The 5,570-nt window shown below is 34.9% G+C and overlaps 1 pseudogene; it reads left to right on the top strand.

Annotated features, from left to right (window-relative positions):
• The first annotated feature begins 3,480 nt into the window (after positions 1–3,480).
• Positions 3,481–4,469, top strand: LOC135135174 (trypsin-2-like; annotated as a pseudogene).
• Positions 4,470–5,570: the final 1,101 nt, after the last annotated feature.

The raw sequence follows: 5,570 nt of genomic DNA, 5'->3' as shown, positions 1-5,570 counted from the left end.
AGAATCAAAACTTACAGAGAGTTCTCCGGATAATATTAATTAAACTGGGAAAAGAGAGAGGAAGGAACGTGAGAATGACAGCGACATAGAGCAGATAATACCCGCAAGACTGTATAACCTCGATAAAGTGGAGTCTTCGATAGGAGACCCTGTGCAAAGCAAAAGTGTATGAAAACTTAATCAATAGACGGCTGATGGAAGAGGTACGTAGTAAGGGAGGACAATATAGTTTCAGAGGAAAACGTTCCACACTGAACGCGATAGAGGACGTGGTGAAGATTGCCAAAGGAACGCAGAAGGAAGTCCAAAGTGGTGCGGAACGATCTTTATAGACGTCCAAAACGCCTTTAATATCGCCTCATGGGACATCATAGTCGAGAAAATAGAACAATGAGGTATCTCCACGTATTTGAAAATCACCATAAAAGACTATTTTACAAAAAGAAAGAATCATATTGACAGAAACAAGGTCATTGAAGTGGGAGGAGGTCAGTGGCGTAACTACCGGTGTTCCGCGTGTTCGGCGGAACACGGGCCCGCTGCTTCAAGGGGCCCGGTCCGGTCACACGAACATTTTTTTATTAGATTTTTTTTATATTATTGCCCAAATTACATTCTGAAATAAAAAATTCGAAAATGTGCGGTAATCCCAGGATCGATGGTCGATCGCTATTTACGAATTTTTTGCTGCAAAGGGCGGCATCTCAATATCATAGACTCAATAAACTCGGGTTTTAGCGACCGGCACCGGCGGTCGAAAATGCAGCAGCATCTGTTTGTAATAAACCTGTCGCAGTGTCGCAATCCCATTGTAGCAAATCTAACACCCCATGTAGTAAATTACCAATCTTTATCCGACAAAAGTATAACTAGGTAATTTATGATGCAAGACAACAAAATACTTAAATTTTGTCCTCAGTTCTACAGTGAAACTTCATGCTGTAATAAAACGTGAAAAAAAAATCAGTTTCAATTGTGTTTTATGAAAATTTTCGTATTTTCAAAACTATTTTAATTTTGTTCTTGTGGTGCTTTTTTGGAATAATAAAATATATCTGACGTATGTTACAACTAATTTTTTAAGTAGAAAAAAAACTGGACTGGGAAATTATTACAGAATGACCTACCTGTACTAGTGTCACTGAAATTATCACAGCATGTTTCACTTTTCTTACAATACCTCTTTCGGTGGTTTCAGCGGAAAGATCTTTTTCGAAATTAAAAATGACTAAAAATTTTTTAAGAAACAATGAGCCAATGCAGATTACCTTCATTGAATCTCTCAAGTGGAAATCAAATTGCTAGAAGCTTAGATGTGTCAAATTTTGTATCAACTTGTGCCCATTGAAAAGCAAGAAGAAAACAATTTTGAGATTAAAAAAAATGGGCATTTTATCTATACTTCTATACTTCTATAATTACTTATACATATTATAAAGTTGAAGAGTTTGTTTGGTTGAACGCGCCAATCTCCGAAACTACTGGTTTGAATTCAAAAAATCTTTTTGTGTTGGAAAGTCCATTTATCGAGGAAGGTTATAGGCTATATAACATCACCCTATGATTAATAGGAGCGGAGCAGAAATGAAAAATATCGGAAAAACGGGAAAATTATTCTTCCTTTGGCAGCTTCCGTTGCTTACGCTGTTGTTAAACGGTTAAAGTTACATAAAAATCATGTATGATGGAATTGTTCCCTTCTAAAAGTTCTAAAAAAAAGTCCGCGACAGCATACGTCAATCTTTTAAGGTCGACTCAGTATAACCTTTTTTATGGTAATAATTTTTTTTCTAAAATAATTTAATATAAAATTCTGGTGTCACAGTGTTTGTAACCAATCTTTTCCGAAACGCCTTGACCGAATTTTATTAATTTTTTTGTGTATATTCGGTAGGTCTAGTAAACTATTTTTTAAACCCCTAAGTGATAAGGGTGACCCACCAAACTTTTTTTATTTTTTAGACAACATTTTTTATTTTTATTTTTTTAAGATTTGGCATCAAAAAATACATATAACCCTAAATTTTGACCCTTCTACCACCAACCCCCATTTTTTAATAACGATATGAGTATCTTTGCTTTCATCCACAGATGCGCAATAGGGTTGCAAGATGACCATTGAATATAAATAATCATTGTCGTACGATAAATTTTTATGTATTTATTTTAATTTTTTATTTAACTATGTACCAAAATATTCACTAGAAATGCCAAAACAACGTTTGCCGGGTCGGCTAGTTTCTAATATTGTATATATTTTAATTATATGTCTTCAGGTAATTATTGTATTTTATTTTTTTAATTCAATGTTTCAGATAGAATGATTTTAATAAAACGTTAGCGCTAATTGCCATCGACTCATTCTTTATTCATTATACTCGTATTTTTAAATATTTTTATTTCGCTGTTCATTAGGGGCCCCACAGTGTTGTAGAACACAGGCCCGCAGTTTGATTGTTACGCCACTGGAGGAGGTGTTCCACAGCATTCGGTACTGGGGCCGACCCTGTGAAACATTTTGTACGATGACGTAATGAGGATAGACGTACCAGAGGGGGTTACCCTAATCTGCTATGCTGACGATCTGGCATTATTCTGAATAGATGAAGGAACATCACAGAGTTGGTCTTTGAACTAGATCAAAAAAGATTGTGCCGGAATCGGTAGTGAAATACCTACCTGGGTAAAAACTTAGATCGTGGGTTTCCATTCATTGTTGTTATTGGTTAATTGATTTATTGTTTAATATGAATTAAAATTAATAATAATTATTACTCCTAATTTATTTAATTATTGTTTAATAATTTATTTTGCCATTTCAGTCAGAAAGAAAGTATGATTGTGCTATATCAATGAATTCAGAAAAATAAGGTCTATTCAAAAATGCATTAATTATAGGGTAGTGCCATTTAAAAAAGATCAAGTTGGCCTTGCATATCTCAAACAAATGAATAAAAAAAAAATATTTTTTTTTGACGAATAATAATTAACACAACTTCTTGTATTCCTACATCTAATTTCAGGTGTTTTGTACAATTGGTGCTCAAGATATTTCATAGTTTCCATACATTCTAGTCATTCTATATACATACATAATATAAAAATGCAAATATGTATGTTGAAAACTGTTATTCAAAAATCCATTGTGTCCGATGTTATTTTTCTTTTTTTTTTTTTTTTAGTAAAACACTACATAGATAATAATAGCACCTTATCTGTGAGTAATTATAGTTCTTAGAAATATAAAAGGAAAGGCGAAATTGAAAAACCTTTTATTTGCTCATGTTTATCTCAACTAGGAGAAATAGATAATTTTTTCTAAATAGGTACGGACTTTTTTTTATATTCTTGTTTTTTTCGTGATTATATTGGCAAATTATCCACTTGACTAACACTATGATAAAAAACACTTGAAGCGAACTTCATAAAAAAAAAGATTAAAGAGCCGTCCCGGTATATAAAAGCGGCACTATCAAAATTTCTCAGACAAAAATCCAACCATGAAGCCTTGTATTCTACTGCTTGCATTCGCACTAGGTAAGAAAACCAAATCTTTTAATCAAAAATTACACCATATTGCAGCACTACTAGTAGGTGCCGACGAGCACCCTCCGTACTTAGTATCCATTCAACAAATTTTCTACGAATTTGGGGACGATCACTACCACGTATGTTCAGGCGTTATCATTTCACCCTTTTGGATACTAACATCAGCAACCTGCGTACATCCAACAAGAATGCGCCCACCTTTCCCAGCCTATGTAGTAGTTGCAGGAACCACAACTCCCGACGGCACAGAAAACAGACAAGAAATCAGTGTCGATATTCTTCGACAATATGCATACCCTGATTTCGATAAATATAACGCTTTCAGTGCGTACGACATAGCAATTTTTCAGCTGGATTTTCCTTTAACACTGAATGAACACGTCCAACCCGTCCAACTTCCAAAACAAGGATCTTTGCCTAGAGGGAAAGCTGAGATTTCTGGATGGGGTTCAACGTTTAATGAGTCAGCTATAGCAGAAATGTCAGTTCTAGATTACACAGGTACTAGCCTATCTATAAGTTAATTTTCTTGTTTTGCTAAAAAAAAATTGTTACTAGAGTGCGCCAATGCTCTTGATAGTATTAAAGACGGTAATTCGCAACTTTTATCTAACGTTTCCAACTTCTGCACTGGTCCTTTGGATGGTACATGGTAGTACTGGTTCTTGTTACTTTGACAAGGGGTCGCCTTTGGTTCAACATGGCGTTCTTGTGGGTATTGCCAGCTGGGGGGCCACCGCACTACAAATCGAGTGTGGGATAAATGGTCTTCCTTTTATCTTTACAGAAGTCAGTCAATTTATCGACTTTGTTGAGAGTTATGCTACTGATTTAACTTGGCCGCCCTGTCACTGCGAGAAGAGTGAATTTTAATTTTAAGTATTGTAATTGAAAGTAATATATTAGTTGAGCATGAAAAATCTTATATTTATTTGCTTATAAAAATAAACAAAAAATACAAAATTTTTAGAGATCATGGCAGGTTTCCCCTAATTTATTTTTTATAATTAAAAATAATGTATCGGTTGGTAGGAAATATGCCGTGAATGAAAAAACAATACTTTGGATAAATTCAAGGTTGATTTCAATCGATTTAATGTCATCTCCCATCGAAGTTCGTGACTGTCAATTTTTAATGAAGCAAGGTCAGTTGGCATTGTTTACTTGTCTTTCTTTTCTTTCATTCTTTACGAGTCATGAAATATATTTTCATTTATAATATATGTACGCTTGTTGTTTTATTACTTCGACAAATTTCAAAATACCTATATATCTACTCAAATTTGATGAAGAAATATTAAATGGATGTAATTGTTATATAATTTCCAATGGCGTTTTAAAAATGTGATGTGACCAATATTTTGTGTCTTAAACTTGTTAACGCTCCGAGTGCAGTAAACCGAATTACAGATCTCGTTGTCCTTAGCCTGTAAACACCACGTAATACATCCTGTTGCGAATTTAAAATCCAAACCATCGTAATTTTCTCATCAATTTAAGACTCTCCAATTAAACCTGCAATGCAGACCTTCTCATTACAATTATAACATCAAGCCTGCCGTTTCCCCGTCGATTGAAATGCCACCGCCATCCAATTACCCCGAATTTGTATAGCTCGCATAAAAACGTTGCGCAACCGAAAACAACGTAACGTAATTTAAAGGACTCAAATGGCACAATGTTGTGATGGAGTGAACCAACAGGCCCATCAGGTTTATTCCAGCGTTCTCCGCTCAATTAAAATTAAAAAGCGCCCGTCCAAAAGCTCGACGTCCCATCAAACTACCTGTTTATACCAATGGCTCTGGTTGCATTTACATACCCAAACGACATGAAGGAGATGACAGAGACGCATACTTAAAATGATATCCCAATGATGTAATCTGGTTAAACTAAACGGCCGGTTAGTTCTGGAGAAATGCGCCACATAATACACCCTAATTAAATTAAAATGCCGCAGTCAACTTAGAGATAATTGATTGTCGAAACAAAAGGCTTCCGATACCATCTCGCAGCCATCC

This window comes from Zophobas morio, unplaced genomic scaffold (genome assembly GCF_036711695.1).
Source record: "Zophobas morio isolate AGI-343-1 ecotype UQ-CSIRO unplaced genomic scaffold, CSIRO_AGI_Zmor_V1 ptg000004l, whole genome shotgun sequence".
In the NCBI taxonomy this organism is placed as follows: Eukaryota; Metazoa; Arthropoda; class Insecta; order Coleoptera; family Tenebrionidae; genus Zophobas; species Zophobas morio.
The sequence above is the reverse complement of the archived record's forward strand: the minus strand, read 5'-3'. Positions and strand labels throughout refer to the sequence as shown.